The 18986-nt window shown below is 33.9% G+C and overlaps 1 protein-coding gene across 11 annotated transcripts in view; it reads right to left on the bottom strand.

The window, feature by feature from the left end:
• LOC123717656 (neurobeachin) overlaps positions 1-18986 on the bottom strand; it is a 468381-nt gene that overhangs the window by 374327 nt on the left and 75068 nt on the right. The window lies entirely within an intron of this gene.

The following is an 18986-nucleotide window of genomic DNA, read 5'->3' on the forward strand; positions in this document are numbered from 1 at the left end:
TTAATGTTATGTATAATTATGAAATAAATGGGATGGCGGGGAAACATGGTGGTTAGGTTAAGAGGCGAGTGTAAGAATTTGGAGGAGACTCCGTCGGAGGTCGTGTACAAATGTTAAACATGACATGGACTTAATGTAATCCTGATTATGTAGTACTGGAAAAAATGCTATATTTTATAATTATGAATTGTTAATTTGATTTATTAATTATTAAGTGACAGACGGATTCATTAACATAGGAGAACACAATAGTACAACTGTTTATTGCAATACAATACAAGACATGGCTTAAAAGCTTACGAAAGCTCAAGAAAATAAACTAGTTGAAGAGAAATATAAATTTCAAACTGAAAATAGCAAAGCTATTATTGTTGAGAATAATAACGAGTCGTATCGGGTTCATAATGAAAACCCTACAAAGCAAATATCAAGAGAAAACCTTTTGCGAGATCGCAATAATCAACATTTCGTATTTCATTGAAAACGGCTCTAAATACAGACGTACTTTACATATTAACACCCAAATTATATGTTACATAAAATGAATAATTACTAAATAGAACGAAGCCCCATCGGGGTCGAAAATTAAAAAAAAAAAACAACATTTTAAACCGCGTAGTCCTAAGTTTGGAATATGGTGATGTCTACACCCTCGTGACTCGAGGAAATAGTCTGTCTTGAGATTGTTCCCGTGTTTCTGTCGGACCGGATATCCGTCTACTCACCATTAAATCATTTATGAAATATTAAATACTGGTGAAGTGTAGCTGGTCCTATGTGGATGCGTAAAGCTAGAACCAGAAAAGAGTGGAAGCCCTTAGAGGAGGCCTATATCCAAGGACAAGCTGTTTAACAAAAACCAACCGTCTTGCCGATTAATTATTAGTATTATTGTTTTAGTATTTCACGTTTCTTATGTACTAGTACAAAAACTACAGCAATAAAGGCTTTTATTATTATTATTATATATACTGACAACTAAAAACATGAGAATTAAATGGGACTCCTAGAAAGTAGACTAGACGAACTAAGGCCTTCCTACTATACCACAGCTTAAACCAGTAGTATAGAGGAAGGCCTGTCACCTTATTAATACATATTTGTAATTTTGGTTATTGCATTGCATTGTATTGTACTCTTCTGTAATGTACTGTGCTGTATAGAACTGTATTGTATTGCAATACTATAGATATTAAATTGTATATCTAAGCAAATAAACCAAACTAAACTTACTCAAGGAACGATGTTATTCAATAGAAAAGAAATTTTATTAAAATACATATAAATATATAATCTGATTAATCTATATACACATACATTACTTGCTGTTCATTTGTCTCGCTATAACTCGAAAATGGATGGACCGATTTGGTTAATCTTGAAATATTTGTGGAAGTTCATGGAAGGTTTAAACGATATACATAAAGTAAAATACAAAAAAAAAAAACTCTCGAATTTTCCAATAAAGGTTTCGTAGCTGAAAAATATTTGTAATTTTTGAAGTGAAACCTCTTTATCGGCGTTGGAACAAAAATTACCGTCACATCTTTCCGTTACGTGCCATCTTTTTTCTTGTCCCTACCACGGTTCATTCGAAGAGATTCGAAGACATTAATAACAAAAACATATAATAACGATAACAACGATAATAATAAATCTATTACAATTAATGAAATTCTGTTATAATCTTAGTAGTAATAAGGTAAAATGAAATATTTGTATTCATGTCTATGATAATAAAATTTGTTAAACTTTATCTAATTTTATTTTATTTAATAAATGTCTGTAAAGTTGCATCTAAGGTCATAAATAAGTTTCACTTCTTACGTGTGTACAGTAAGTAGTACACGCACACATTTTTAACAACTACACTTGGTTGTCATAAATTCATGATGCCTTCAGAAATCTGTGTTCCATATCTGTCAGGTCTAATCTCTGAGGTATGTTTTAAAAATATTGTATTTAATTTCGACACAAACATATATCACACTAAGTAAGCAAGTGTACCGTAAATAAAAATTCTTTATTCATTTTAAGTGAAAACATAAAGCGGGTGATAAATGCTCATAAAATACGCGATGTTTGAGTAAAAAGCAACAAAATGTCATAAGTTTCAATTAGCGCCTTGTTTGGGATCAGGGGTTGTACTGTGTTTGTTTGATCATTAGCTGTTTATGTCGACGTTGACACTTAGTTGATGTTTCGTATTACGTTTTAACCGATTCCAGGTCTAATAAATATTTAAGGTGATATTCGAGACTTTGTGGTATCAGAACGTGTTGTATATTGTCATAGTAGTCGTTATTAGATTCGACTGTGCATCTAAAGACTTTCTACGTGAGAATTTAACATTCAGTCGAACGGTGAAGGAAAACATCGTGAGGAAACCGGCTTTCTTTAGAGCTAAAGAGCCGAAGGCTTGTATCAGTATGCTGATCACCTATTCATTCTATTCAATTATCATGAAACAGACATTTGAGGCTCAGACATAAAGAGGATGTAGCACTAGTTTTTATAGTACCGTGAACGACCACTCCTGCAAAGATCCTTTAAGTAATCCTTCTTGACTAAGTCTGGTCTCTGAATTTTACCCCGAAACAGACATTTGAGGACCACACATAAAGAGGATGTAGCACTAGTTTTTATAGGCCCGCGAGAACGACGACTCCTGCAAAGATCCTTAGGTAATCCTTCTTGACTAAGTCTGGTCTCTGAATTTTACCCCGAAACAGACATTTGAGGACCACACATAAAGAGGATGTAGCACTAGTTTTTATAGGCCAGCGAGAACGACGACTCCTGCAAAGATCCTTAGGTAATCCTTCTTGACTAAGTCTGGTCTCTGAATTTTACCCCGAAACAGACATTTGAGGACCACACATAAAGAGGATGTAGCAGTAGTTTTTATAGGCCAGCGAGAACGACGACTCCTGCAAAGATCCTTTAAGTAATCCTTCTTGACTAAGTCTGGTCTCTGAATTTTACCCCGAAACAGACATTTGAGGACCACAAATAAAGAGGATGTAGCACTAGTTTTTATAGGCCAGCGAGAACGACGACTCCTGCAAAGATCCTTAGGTAATCCTTCTTGACTAAGTCTGGTCTCTGAATTTTACCCCGAAACAGACATTTGAGGACCACACATAAAGAGGATGTAGCACTAGTTTTTATAGGCCAGCGAGAACGACGACTCCTGCAAAGATCCTTAGGTAATCCTTCTTGACTAAGTCTGGTCTCTGAATTTTACCCCGAAACAGACATTTGAGGACCACACATAAAGAGGATGTAGCACTAGTTTTTATAGGCCAGCGAGAACGACGACTCCTGCAAAGATCCTTAGGTAATCCTTCTTGACTAAGTCTGGTCTCTGAATTTTACCCCGAAACAGACATTTGAGGACCACACATAAAGAGGATGTAGCACTAGTTTTTATAGGCCAGCGAGAACGACGACTCCTGCAAAGATCCTTAGGTAATCCTTCTTGACTAAGTCTGGTCTCTGAATTTTACCCCGAAACAGACATTTGAGGACCACACATAAAGAGGATGTAGCAGTAGTTTTTATAGGCCAGCGAGAACGACGACTCCTGCAAAGATCCTTTAAGTAATCCTTCTTGACTAAGTCTGGACTCTGAATCTTACCCTGTCTCCATATCGAATAAATAAATAAATTACATAAGGGCATACGTGTATTTGCATTAGAAATGGCTGTTGTATTACTATTTCCTTTTTCTTATCGAATTGAAATGGCTTACTATAATTTCCATGTTTTCCTTAGCAACATCAATTTGGCAGACTGCGTGTTTCGGCTGAGAAGGGCAAGACTTGCCGCAGTTTGATAGTTTGCGAGTTACGGAGGGAAAACAAATTATTGTATTTGCATTACCTAATTGCCTCAAAATCTGATAAAAGCCAAGAGGCTGATTTCAGAAGGTTAGATTTAAAAAAAAAACACATGAATTTTGTAACTACTGAAAAAGTTACGAACTTTTATTTGAAATTTAAAAAAATATTGCTTTCGTCCTACATGACATCTACTGCGTTATTAGCCAAGTTGATTCTGCCTTTATAGTACTTTTTTATTGGGGGCCAACGAGCCTGCGGGATGCCTAAAACGGGGCAGTCGTCTCAGCTCATGAACAGCCATTTTAGTGGGTACGTTGCTGGCCTTAGGAGGACGAGAACTATGCTCTTTTATCAAACAATTAGAGGTATCACCGGGAGTCGCTTCCACAGTTCACAGTTCGCAAAGGTCTTGTAAAGTGGATCGTGGAAAACTTCCAGCCATCAAGCTGATACGGATGAAACTTTGAGTTAATACAGCTCGTCTGGTGATGAAACTGGATCAACCTAACAGACAACTATTCATAACACTCCAAAAGACCTCGCGACTCGCACCTCAGAGTCAAACGCCAAGTATAAGTTTGTCTCTTATCTTAAGTATGATACGTTTATTCCGTCAATAACGACAATACAAACGTCCCCTAAACTCCAATTAAGAGGAAAAAAAATAATTAATGAAGGATATTAATAAAGACATTCTCCTGTTCTTCTAAAAACAGACAAATTAATTTTAATTTAACAAGGAAATTCCTTAGAGCCGCACGGTTTAATAAGCCTTATTATTGCCTTCGTTCGTTGATTATGGCCATACAACAGTTTATAATTATTTTTGTATAAATTGTCTCTGGACAAAGACATCATTTAATCTCACATAACTTAAGCCTAACAAATAATTTAAGTCTAACTTAACTAACTAAAAAAGGATATTTAACATAATAAAGTATCCAACAATACAGTCTATTTAAAGGGGTGGCACTGATCTTGTGTACTATGTTCCACAGACTACCAATTCACTAATTCAAATAAATTTTATTTTGTTAAACTATTATCTGTTCTTATTTAGTGCAAGCTTTACTTAGCTCTTAGTCTGAAGAGTCAGCATTGCCAAATTGGGGGTCATCCCACCAAATTTATGGGGAATCAAGATGTCTTGGGGTTTTAGGAGCTACATTTATTACATTTATTTGGGCTTTTTTATTAGTACTTTATACAAGAAATTTATTTTTTTCTAAAAAAAACTCAACTCAAACTGAGTGTAAAACAAAAACTTTAAGAGATTCTAATTGATATTTCTGATTGATGTTAGCCGTTCACCAACCAGATGGACCGATCAAGTGCAAGAGAGGCACTGGACAGAAACCGGTGGAAACTAATTGTCTGCTGCAGAAACCTTTTTCATGACCAGATATTAGCTGCCGGCTGATTAGGAGGAAATGATAATTCAAGTACATTGCTGCACCAAATAATTCTTCATTGGCATAGTATATTGAAATTGGTAAGTAATTTTTAATACCATCGTGAAATATAATTGCCTAAACATATACGTATAAAAACTCCATTTTTGAAATATCGTGATTAACATGACAGTTGCAAAAAAATATTCCAGTTATCAAAGAGAATATTTCTAATTATCTATCGTAAATATTTTTTGAGAGAAAACAATTCATTATAAGTAAACAAGGGCTGGGTATAATCAATTGATCCCTCGAGGACGTTAACGAATTGATATTTGATCCCTTAATGCAAGGAATTAATCACAATTTAGGCCAAAATATTTACGAGCAAACTTTGTAGATCCCTAACACAGGTTGTTAACATTTTTATCGAACTTTTTGATATGAATATTTCGATAACATAAATTTATTTTCATTATACTAAAAAAAAAGTCAGAAATCGTACCGTACGAGTGTTTAAAACGGAACATACGGGATCAGCACAGGAAGCCACGCTCATGCCTAGGATAAGTCTGAATATCCAAGTGGCTCCCTCCTCCTTCCACGCGTTTTTTTTGTTGTTATGCCTATAAGTGCTTGTTAAATTCTTGTATTTTAATTTCTTTAGTACCAACGTATCAGTGTGCCGAGCGTTGGCAAACTTTTGTAAATAAATAAAAAATTACTTGCATACGACAGCGCTAATCTTAACACTGAATTAGAAAAACGTATATCAATTACAATAATAATTGCGTAAATTACTTCGATACATTTTAATTAAATTCTCGAAATTTACGACGCGTGATAAATACGGGCGCATCTTGCGTCCAAGCCTTTGAATACATATCATTAGAATGCAAATCACATAAAGTATATATATGTCTGGAATCAGTCTGGTATAAAGATATAGGTTGGAAATAGATTCTATAGCTCCCGTATGTAATATTTAGCACTGTACAAGTCTCGATCCTTATCCCAATACAATACCTAGTCAGGAGATTTGCATTTGTGCACTTCTACGTAAATTGCCAGTCTCAGTTACCCGATTAGTTTCGAAAACGTCGAATCGCAGCCATCGTGAATTGGATACTTCACTATGAAAATTTGAAATATTTAGCGTTTAACAATAAAATAAATCAGTGGCAGTACAACCTTTTTTAAGTCTGGGCCTCTGATTTCTGTTTCGATGATCATTTGTCAATCTAAAAGGCAAATGTGTGACTAGCCTCCTGACACACTCCGTCGACTTTTTGGGTCTAAGGCAAGCCGGTTACGATACGGACAAAGACAAAGAAAGTCAATTGGTGCTCATACGGGGATCGAACCTATGACCTCAGGGATGACAGTCCCCCACTGAAGCCCCTAGGCCAACACTTCATTTAACAATATAATAGTTAACAACCATTTTGTGTTTCGTACCAAATTGTTACATTGAATAACATTCAATGAAACAATGTTACAGATTGTATGAACTTAATTTATTACGAAAGTTATATACATACATAATAAATAATAAATTCAATACTATCACCGAATTGCAATGCTCATTATTAGGTAGCTTTATGTGGATTTTGTTTTGATCATTACATATTGAATTAACGTTTTGTTCAAGCTATAAACAACGTTAATTTTATATTTTGATTTGAAAACCTTATTTATATAGCATTTATAAGTTAAAGTTCAAGTTATTGTTGAGTCCAGTCCATAAACAGCGTATTGCGTCATTTTAATTAAAAAAACGGATTTTAAGTTGACCTTCGTGTTTTTTTTTAAGAAAATCGTTTCACAGCCGGCACCGTACACGCCACATCATGAAACGCAGTAACGTCTAAATAATACTACAAATTAAACTATTCAATACTATGTAAAAAGTATGTTATCTTATTGTTCATTTCTTAAACTTTACAGCTTTCTCGAGCTTTTAAAACATAATATATAAATAATATTAAACATTTATAATTTACGTTTATCAATATAAGTGTTGTTTCGAATATCGGCTCCGTACGGATTAAGCTGTAATCTTGTCAGTAATCTCAGCTACTCTAATGCCAATTACGCGTAAGACCTATACATTAAACACTGTTACAAGCATTGTTGTATCAAGAATAAACAAGCAAAGTTATCCATAAAACATATATTCGAACCGTCAGTGTTGATCCTTATCGAGTTTCACTACACAGCACAACACAGATTATGAGACCACGGGCGGGCGGCGTACGGCGTGCGGACGCTAGGGCGGGCGGGCGATCACTGGAGGTTTCCCGGGCATCCCCGCCCCGCACCGCCTATCTCATCTCCACGAGAAAATCTCTATTATTTTATTGGGAGATCTAATGAGACGTACATCGACCGGCATTAGTCCCACAGAACAAATCAGACTAGACGAATCTCGTATTGATTAATGACCAATGCAATTATGATTACCAAGGTACAACCTAGTGTCTAGTGCGTAAAATAAAAACATATTATATTTCTACAATATAAGACATAGTGTAGAAAATATTATAAATTGTAATAAGTCTTTAAAGTACTGAAATTTTTCCTATTTGCATTCAAAGTCAAATATAATATATTCACAAAATTGTAACAACAAACGTCATGTAAATACGTATTAAAAACTGAGGCGAAATGTCTGTATATTTCTAACAGCCATCGCACTGTCGAACATAGTTTTAAAATATTTCGTTAAATAATTTTTCCAATATTACTAATTGATTAAACACTCTAATGGTGAACGAATTATCAGCATCACAACCTTTTCAGGTCTCTAAATTCTGTATCTATTTCGTTTTTTAAGTGTTAAATATTCCTTATATACTTGCATATATGATACTTTTGTCAGACACATTCCGACTTTTTGAGTCTACGATTATTGTTACCATGTTTTCCTTCACCGTACGAGCGTGTTTTAAATGGGCACATAGAAAGTCTATTGGTGCACAGCCAGGATTAGAATTTACGACCTCTCATGTATGCGATTCGCGCGGTGAAACTAGACCAGCACTGCTTTTGACAGTAAAAACTGCTAAACTTTATTTTTTACGATTCCCACTTAAGTGTTTAGTTTGTTTAATGCCACTGTACGTTAAGTAAATTGAAAGCTCACTTAAAAGCTCAGAAATAAAAAGTTGAAAGCAGCTTTTGTATAACGTGGACCAAACATTAAATATCTTTGTTCTACTGGCATTTTGGCTTTTGTCGTCCGAAAACTCAAACATTGAAAAATCGTTATAAAACATATGTTGTGGAAACCGGCTTTCCTCAAGATATTTTGCTTCACCGTTTCAGCGTTCTAAATCAGACATAGGTACCGGGGATCAAATCTACGACCTCAGGTCTTACGCTGCAGCCACTAGACCCACACTGCTTTATGCACACAAACCTATGATTTACATAATAAATTAAATTCATGTGGTCAATTAGGCAACGAGATAATAATTGCAGTATACCGTTTCAATTTCATCTTTTACTATCAATGTTTCATGGAGTCATACCTATTAAATACAAAACAAGTGTGCTCCAAGAACTGTGGCCATACCGGGGGTTGTTGCATAGATCTCCGTTATCAAAGACGTTGCCTACTGTATGCTTTCTCCGACACTATCGACATATTTATATGTTCGCATAATAAACACGATATTGTGTATGCTATGTGTTTAATATTATATACTTAATTATTTTCTCGACATTATCGTATTGGTACAGTCTGTAATAATGTAGGAATTTCTGTGAATAAATAACATCAATTGCTTTTGACACTAAAAAGTTTAATTACTGAAAAAGAAAATATTGTTACTGTATGTCATACATTAAATAACATAAAATAAATATCATATACCCAACACACAAACACACAGTATTTACAGTATTCTCAAATTATTTCCTGAGACACTTAACTTATTTTTATTAAGCTATACCTAATCTTAATTACATCTAATTATCCTATGAGTTAGTAAATACAAAATTTCACTTAGTATATAATATCAGGGTTGGCATCCTTCTCATTAAGTCCTAGGGTTTCCAAAAACTGTATAACATAATTATATTTAAAGAAAAATGTAAAATATACTTATTTATATCTTATCGAAGGGATTACGAGGCCCTGACACTTCTTTACTTTCTACTTCAAGGCATTCTTGTCAGTTATAGATATTTACCATTCTCTAGTACGTCCTGAATTCACACACACTACATCCACTTTTCTCTTGTACATCCTACTTGTTAACTGCTTCTCATTCCACATGGCCAAACCACCAAAGTATACCTTTTGGTATCCTTTTCTCGTTCTCTTCTAACCCACACTGCTCGAGTACCTATCTCCTTCGATTACTCAATGTTACTTAACGCTCTCATTACATTTATTCTACTCCCAATATTTCTCTACCACCACCCAACATTCACAATTGTAATACCGAAATGATATGATATAAATACTGGTTAAAATTAAATTATATTTTCCTTATCTCGAATTACACGTGAAATCTACGTTTACAAATATGATTTTTTCCCTGAAAGATAAATTTCCGGGAAATCCTTTTCACAATCATAGCGATTTCGGACTATTTCCACCGTAAAAAGCTTCGTATTAAATTTTAATTTATTTCCACGAATAAACACGCTTTTTGATGTAGCAATAAAATAAACAGGAACGAAGTGCGTAGTCTGTATTTGCAATCATAAACTGTTTTATTGTTTTGCGGATGGAATAATAATTACTTTTTTATTGTAACAGACATAAATAACAACACGCACTGGTAGTGTGCGTTTCCATGGGCGGATGCATGATGTTACATGAGGCTGCAACCATTTCCTGATTTGAAAACACTTACCTATTTGCTGCCAAACACTAATATGTAGAAATTACAACCAAAACGTCAAATTTTAGTTGTATAAAAATAAACGTCAACAAATATATAGCTGCATTGCGCAATGCATCATCAGGCATAACGCAAACATAGTCGATCAAGGTGAAATCGACAAATAACATGATACCATACGATTTTCATTACGATTTATTGACACCTGCGGCAAGCAAAATAAATGTGGTTACGATAACGCATACAGTGTTTAATGTATTATTACATATTATAATTTAAAATCAATACTTTAAAAAGAGAAAATTTTAATGGTAAGCTGTATAGAGAGAGAGCTTCTATTCAAAAAGCTCTTATTCAAAAAAAATCTTCTTTGCATTACTCTTTTTCTGCTCTCATTTCTACATTTTGTTTATACTAAGCCCGCTACTCACATCACTATAGATCTCCTTGGCTTTCTTTTACATCTCGACAACACAGCATAGTGGAGTCCAACGCGTTGGAGATCTGCCACGCACAATCTTCAATCCCTGAGATATGCCCAAAGAACTTCGAAAGCGACGAAAGTCTATTCTGTAGTTAATAGACGAGAGTCTTTTCTAGAGTAGTAGTCTTTTTGGAGTTATTTAAAAATGGAACGGTTATAACAATTAACTGCCTAACTTCCTGTGAGAATGATGTAATCTGTGCAGGTCACCAAAAAACCTTGACGATTTAAAAGAGTGAAGGATCCTTATTGCCAGTTCATCTCGTACGCCCTTGCTTTAAAAACTCCATGTGTTGATTAGAGTATATAAATGATATTTATGAATTTATATCCACTATTCTGTCAACGCTTAGTAAATAGTTTTGTTGAAACAGTCCAATAAGTGGTTTAGTTTAATAACAGATAAGTGTCAACCGTAGCACACAGCCTCGAACAAGTATATAACTGCTGGTTTTATATAAATTAAATCCTTTATATTCCTCTCTCTCTGCCCCTGTACCTGTATACTTGCCAATCAATGACAGCACGTGATACGAATACCGAGCTACAACCCCGATAACATTAGCGACACTAAACTTCTGAGCCCATGTTTTCACACTTTCAATCTGTTTTTGTCGATCCTATGAATAGACTTACACGTTTGGGTTTGCGGAACTTAGTGTGCGTATTTTGAGTCAAGTTCTGTTGAAGGCGAAACTGTGTAACCACTAGCAAAAACAAACAGATTCTTACAGTTTGTCAACAGATGAACGACCACAAATTTAAGGAAAAGGCAAAAATATGCGATGTATTAACAAAAATGAATACATTTAAATCAGTGTTTTTTAAACTATTTGTTGCGCCACCTTTGCCTTTCCAAGATTCTGATGCCCAAAAGACATTATGATTAATATAAACAAATGAATTGTTTACTTAAGAACTTACTAGGAAATTGTTTGTAATCACAGCAAATACATTTTCGAAATATAATGAAAAACCGAATTCAAATTCCAAATAAATTTAATGAACTTTGGATAACCTTTACAATAAAGTTGCAACCATGTGTATCACTGAAGACGATAAAAGAAAAATAGACGAAAGACTACATAGAATGATATCGCAAAGATTCTTATAGAAGAGGAAGGCAGAAAACAGCAGAACAGCAGAAAACGGCAGGCCGTAAAATAAAGAGAGATGGAAAGACAAGTGGTAAGGATGGAGAAGATCAGCTTGCGAAAGAGATAGGCTGCTAAATGAAAAATAACATAACATAGTTAAAATATATGTTATCGTTTAGGTAAATATATGTCTGTTAGTGAACATTCTCTTCCTAGTATTATTGTATCAAGGCAAAAAATAACGTATTTATTAAATTTTGTTATTATCAACGTCTTAAGATTTAATTTTAAAAAACGTCTACCGCTTCCATGCATATGGAGGAGTCTTCCAGCTAACTCAAGCGAGAGTCATAACTCTGATTCTTGTAGTAGCAGATATTTTAAAACTTATTTTTTACGAACCTGATGAAACAACAAGTGAGACTGGAAATATTGACCTATCATCGCGTATTGTATCAGAAGAAAAAGCTAGACCAGCTGGTTAAACTGTTAATTAATTTAGCGCTTAACTAATTGGTATTATTATTAATTTATCAACACTTCGTTGCAAGTATACAGAAGCAATTAATCAAATAAAAAGCAGGGAGCCTATCGCCAGTTCGAGCTTTCGAGCGATCACTTCCAGGCAGCCACTATGAGAGAAAAAGTTAGATAAGGTGGGAACTACATAACATATACTTTAAAAAACAATGATGATGAATGATACAAAACCAAGAAATTAAAACATATAAACAGTGAAAGTGAGAATAAAAAAGAATGACACATGAATCACAATACTTTCAGATCAGTTCACGTTCACAATTACAAAAACAGTTAAAGGACTGGCTTCTGAACAAGTCTTACGCAAAGTTGGAGATAATACTGCGAACCAAAGTAGTCTCACAATAGACCCACTCATTCATGTATTCATGGCGTTTAAGTGTATACTAATAAAAATTAAAAGAATTAGTCGTTAACGGTTTGCAAGAAACAAATCACAGACAGGTATTATTGAAGTTTGTTTCTTTTGGCGCGATAGGTAAAACGGATGAGTGTAAATTTTTACAATGCGCACGCCGTCACGAAAAACCGACACCTGCACACCGTCACAAAACACCGACACCCTGAAGTTGGCATAGTCAACATTTTAAAATAAAAAATGTCCATTTCTTTAATTATGTAGATTTTATTTTTGTGATATTGAAATAAACTTTTAAACTAGATAATGCGTTATAATAAAACTTTCGATGTATTAAATACCTTTTTTCTATTGTTAGTGCCGTTTTTTCTACAAACGTAGAATTAGGAGAAAGATACAATTTCTAAAAAGATTTCAATCTTGTTACGCCAAAGAAGTATAACTTAACGCGTGTACATAAGTACGCACACATTTTTTTTTACTGAAAAGGTTACCCAAATATACGCCTTATATATCTACTAATGAATAAGTACATTATTATTTTTATTTTATTTGAACTAAAAATATTGTCCAATCACAATCGAACTTAGCGCCGTCGCTTCTTTTGTTAAGCCTTGAAAGCTTCATAAAGGGCTTTAGATAATAAACAAATGAACACGACCTTGCAAGTCCCCCTGGAGTTACAGAGTACGGGCGCTGAACTTTAAACCAGCTAACACTTTGGAAAATTTACTAAGCCGACAATGTCTGTCACCACAAATTACTTAATGAATTGGTGGATCTGTCAGAACCGAGACGAATAGTTTTCCGTCGCAAATACAATTTAGAAGGTGATTTTTAAACATCAAACATAGTATTAATAATACCGAATATATATATTATTAATTATCACGATTTTCTGAACACTTTTTTTTACTTTTACATGAATATATTTTTATTTCTCGGACTCGGCGAACATCCTACCGCTAACAGGCAATGTATGTCGTGTAACAGATTGGCTGAACTGAATTTATGAAAGTAATACCAATGTATGAGCAGTGTTGGCTTAGTGGCTTCAGCGTAAAAATCCATTTGTGCAAAGCCGAGGATCGAACCTACGACCTCAGGGATGAGAGTCGCACGCTATAGCCACTAGGCCAACAATGCTACACCGCACCGATGACAACAAAGTCGAGGAATTTTAAAACACTAAATTAATCGGCAAGCCAGCTAATTCCTGTTTTACAGCTTGTCCTTGGACCCTCTAAGAACTCTAACTTTACTAAGCCACATAGGGCCTTAAAAACTCATTTAAAAATATTAACTAACCAATTTTTGTATGAATTTATTAATAAAGCGCTAATCTCTGTGTATATAAAATTCTCATGTCACAATGTTCGTTCCCATACTCCTCGGTAAGGGATCGACCGATGCTTATACAATTTTGTATGACATATTCACTAAGTCTGAGAATCAGCTACTATCTATCTTTCAGTCCCCTGATCTATTTTTATTTTTAAACGGATTGAAGCTATGTATTATTATTATAAACTTATAATTATTTACACAGTCACCGTGACCACGCACGCTGTAAAGCACGCGAAACGTCGAAAAAAACGAATTAAAAGTATGTAAATAATGGACGAATGGATGAAATAATGAATAAGAAATGGACATTTTTTATTTTAAAATGTTGACTATGCCAACTTCAGGGTGTCGGTGTTTTGTGACGGTGTGCAGGTGTCGGTTTTTCGTGACGGCGTGCGCATCGTAAAAAAATACACTCATCCGTTTTACCTATCGCGCCAAAAGAAACAAACTTCAATAATACCTGTCTGTGATTTGTTTCTTGCAAACCGTAAACAACTAATTCTTTTAATTTTTAATAGCATACACCTAAACGCCATGAATACATGAATGAGTGGGTGTATTGTGAGACTACTTTGGTTCGCAGTATTATCTCCAACTTTGCGTAAGACGCGTTCAGAAGCCAGTCCTTTAACTGTTTTTGTAATTGTGGAAGTTAATCGGGAAGTCTATTTAGTTTATTGTTTTATCCTGCATATTTCGTCTGACTGTTCTCGCTGTATGACCGACGAGAACATACATATTTCTTTGAAAGCACCTTACGATCAAGGGGCGACGTCTGTGTGCTTGTTAAATTGTAATTAATTTAAATTTAAAATTATGTAAATAATTATAAGTTTATAATAATAATACATAGCTTCAATCCGTTTAAAAAGTGTTTTCTTAATGTGTAAAAGCCATGGTAACATTTCATTTTATTTTATTATGATACAGAATACAAAAATACATATAACCCTTAATTATCATCCTTCTACGATCAACCCCTGTTTTTTTATTATAGTAGATAGTTATTTTTATTATACTAAACATTTTTTTCGTATAAATACATGGCAAAACGAACGACGGGCCAGCTAATAATAACATATATTAATGTCAATCCATTTTCATAACTGACAGTCTTTTTTAAAATCAAAAATACATCGTTATCCGAATAATGTCGATTCGAAACTTTAATAAATACGTTCATCAATTTGAGGGAAGTTAACAATATCGACGAACATTTCATTTGACAGTTATTACTCATGAACGCTTTGTATTGGATTTTTTGAGACATACAACAAACGATGTTAAACAACTTGCTTCTAAATTGAGTTAACAATTCGTTGTACAAACATAATACAATTGACAGAATTAAATAAAAAGGAAACTGGCTTATCGCTTTGGAGCGATACTTTAGGCAACCACTGTTAAAAAATGTGTGCGTGTACTAGTACACACGTAACTTCTTTATGATCTTATTTTTCGAAAAATAATCTACTATATGCAACTTTACAGAAATTGGTTAAATAAAGTTAAATTAGGTAAAGTTCAACAAGAGGCTTTTATTATCATAGACATGAATACAAATAATACAATTATTTCATTTTAGCTTATTACTACTGAGATTATTACACAATTTCATTAATTGTAATAGAATTATTACTATCATCGTTATTATATATTTTTGTTATTAATGGCTTCGAATCTCTTCGAATCAACCGTGGATAAGAAAAGGATGGCGCGTAACCGAAAAATGTGAAGCATAACGGAATAATGTGATGCGTAACCCAAAAATGTGACGGTAATTTTTTACCCAACGCGGATAAAGAAGATTCACTTCAGAAAAAATTAGATAAAGCAAGAATTGCAAGGCTTTATAATACATATTTAGACAAAACTAAAATTGAAAAAAAAAACAAGTGGTTTAGTTATTATTTTTTGTTTAATTAGTTGGTTGCGTATTTAATTTTTTTCCTTGCTAGCTTGGTTATCTTTATATAAATAACTCTATTGTTATTTATGTCACTGAACTCTTCTGAAACGGCTGGACCGATTTGAATGAATTTTTAAATATCTTTATTATTATCCTATTCGATTAGGATATTTAAAAATTCCTTAATATTATGCATGACAACGTCTATCGGCTCCGCTAATCTAATATAATTGATGTGTATAGTATGTGATATCATATTTTCTTGTACATTTATGCATGTTTTAGAACTTATACATAATAATACCATCCGTATCACCTCGACGTCCGTCGTTCCACAACTGAGCGTTTCTAAAGGCGGTTTTTCTCGCGCACCACCACGTGGTTAAGCTGCCCACAGACGTACTTCCGAACCAATTCGACTAAGGGTCCTTCAAGAAAAGAGCGTACCAATTCTTCAAATAAAACTTGCTTCTGGCAATGTGAAGCTTGCTTGCTGCTGTCCATGGGCGGCATTATCACTTAACAGAAGGTTGGCTTTCTGCCCGTTTGCATCAATATAAAAAACATTCAAGTTCCACTGTTTTTTATATTAATATGTCTAGTGCAACTGTATTATCAAAAAGCTTTATAAATAGCATTATATAGTGACCAAAGAGCAGTGTTGGGCTAGTGGCTTCAGCGTGCGACTCTCATCCCTGATTAGGTTCGATCCCCGGCTGTGCACCAATGAACTTTATTTCTATGTGCACATTTCGCTCGAACAGTAAAGGAAAACATCGTGAGGAAACCGCCTTGCCTTTAGACCCGACTTAAAAAAGTCGACCGGGTACGTCAGGCACAGATGGCTGATCACCTATACCTATTCAATTAACAAATGATCTTGAAACATAAAGAAACCTGAGGCCCAGACCTAAAAGGGTGTAGCGCCAATGATTTATTTTTTTAATTTATTTATAGTGACCAATTAATTATTTTAAAAATAACACCCTTAGTTCTACGTAAATAATTGCAAATGAAGTCGAAGTTAAATCAAATAACTTGTTGAGTCTGGAATCAACATCAAAAACCTGATCCAATTAAAGTTTCACATCGAGTTTCATAGTTTGTATCTGAAGACGCCCTCGAAAAGATCTGTTATTAAAGCTTTAAGAAGCTTTTAACTCTGTATTTTACATTTTAATAGTGTACGTTGTATTTACGTCACTTATTTTATTAGATAGAGTACTTATTTAAACTTGCTGATAAAAGCAGACAATCATTGTCCGAAAATATTTATTTATTTAAAAAAACACAATTACATACACCTTACAATAAACCAATACGATGCGTCGAAAAAAAAACAAATCAAAATAGTGCGTGCGTACAAAGTATACATGTCAGAAGTGAAACTTCTTTGTAAATTAATTATTACTAAGGTAAAAGCCCCAATAGATGATCATGTACCAGTATATGATATATTATCACTCCATGTATTTGTATATCTATATTCACACATTCACACTGTTTACACATCGTATACGTGCTAATGATATTTTAAATAAATAAATAAAAATATTTACTGCCCGAGACGTTATGAGAATTGCCATCTAAAGTTCTGATATGCAACTACTAAAAAAATACATCAACAAACAAATAAATCAAGTATTTAACAACGATAAAAATATATCAAATAAAGTTGTTTACTAGTCATTAATAGTTTAAAAAAATCTTAGTCTATTGTGTCACCTGTGGAGTTTTCAGTTGCTCTCTCCTAGATCCAGCCTTGTTCACAAATTTGTAACACACACAGTTTTTTACAGTCTACCACCAGTCCATTGAAATGACCCATGTAAGGGAAATCGAAACAGATCTAATTTAAGCGACCAACCAGGCTCCAGAAGATAAACCACTTATATGGAAATTGTATCGTTTTTACAACAAACTCCCAAGCGAAATAAGAGAATTATCACTAAATAAATTCAAAGCCCTCGTTAAACATAAATTAATCAATAAAGCTTTTTATAAATTTAACGAATATTTCAATGATCCTAATCTTTGGGACTGATTTGCTCCAGTTCAAACAATTTGTATGAGTTTCTTGCCAGTTCTTCTTACCCACGCTAGGCCCTTGACTTGCGAACTGATTGTAAATGTAAATTTACAATTAATTTAACCTCTTTTCTGTCGTTCATAAGTGTACTTGGTTATCTATATGAATGAAGTTATTTTGAGTTTGAGTTCGATTCCAGTCTTCCTGCTATTTCCGCCAGCATGCTTATATAATATATACTAGAACGATGTATGTTCGTGATTCTGTTTAGTTCCAAACACGCCCACGTGTCGATGTTTATTGTTCATACTAAAATCTATAGTTACTATTGTACTGCAGTAAGCGAAAAATAATAAGACTTCCTTGGGTCCATGACCCATATCTAAATATTCCATGTGAAGCTGGAAGCTGGACATGCCAGTGTAGGCTTTAGTAAACACAAATTACTTGTAACCGCTCTTCCGTAACTTATACAGTAACAAATACGTGTATTGTGCGAATGGTAGACTGTGTGTGCGTCTGTATGTGTGTGTGTGAATGTGTAACGTAATAAAGACAGCCATTAGTTATAGTGTTTTATACAAAACCATGGTTTCCGTTAGATTACGTGTGTTAAATTCTGCATTATTAATAATTCTTTGATTTTTATATAATGTTTGTTTTTGTATTGTGTATTAATTGTACCTCCTTTTTTTTACAACGCCGATAAACAAGTTTACTTCAATAAAAATAATCAATTTTGATTTTTTATGATTGATCGTGCAAGTTTGTTTTCTAGCGTCTCTGGTAAAGTTATTGGCCACAACTATAAAGATAGTCTGTCAATTAATAATATCTGTAGGCTGGTCTTCTTATACATTATAGGTACCTACTTGACGTGCCACAGTGAGACAGCTGCTCCTTATCTTGTTTGCCTACTCTAGACTTTTTCATTTCAACATTTTTGCTTATTTTCTGTGGCAAGTTTATTTGTACTGCCATTGAAACTGTTAACTTTAGATATTACAGTAAATTTGCCATTTAATATGTACACTCATCCATTATAATTAGTAACTCGATTTCACACAGGCACTACATAACTAATTGATGTATGATTCGAAGGATTATTAAAAAAAATGAATGGCGCT

The sequence above is a fragment of the Pieris brassicae genome, chromosome 13 (assembly GCF_905147105.1).
Source record: "Pieris brassicae chromosome 13, ilPieBrab1.1, whole genome shotgun sequence".
Taxonomy (NCBI): domain Eukaryota; kingdom Metazoa; phylum Arthropoda; class Insecta; order Lepidoptera; family Pieridae; genus Pieris; species Pieris brassicae.